Source organism: Morone saxatilis, unplaced genomic scaffold (genome assembly GCF_004916995.1).
Source record: "Morone saxatilis isolate NCDOM2014 unplaced genomic scaffold, NCSU_SB_2.0 Contig2, whole genome shotgun sequence".
Classification (NCBI taxonomy): Eukaryota; Metazoa; Chordata; class Actinopteri; family Moronidae; genus Morone; species Morone saxatilis.
The window spans coordinates 11,331,622-11,331,837 of record NW_023339762.1 but is presented as its reverse complement, the minus strand read 5'-3'; the positions used below and the strand labels follow the sequence as shown (position 1 = coordinate 11,331,837).

Genomic DNA, 216 nt, shown 5'->3' with positions numbered 1-216 from the left:
GTAAAAAAAAAAAAACAAGATACAGTATGTTCTCCATTCAAATGTGTCTTTCAGGCTTTATGAATGAAACCTGGCCATTGAGTATCAAAGCTGCCTACTTACAGGCACAGCCAGCGTCAGTCAAGTGGGGAAACAGCTGAATGTCAATGAAACTGCTTGTCTTTCATCCACAAAATCAGTGGAAATCAGCGCAAACACACCAAGAGAAAGAAAAAA

At 39.4% G+C, this 216-nt stretch overlaps 1 protein-coding gene across 1 annotated transcript in view; it reads right to left on the bottom strand.

Moving 5' to 3' along the window:
* Positions 1-216, bottom strand: part of LOC118330348 (overexpressed in colon carcinoma 1 protein homolog) — an 8,828-nt gene that overhangs the window by 7,761 nt on the left and 851 nt on the right. The window lies entirely within an intron of this gene.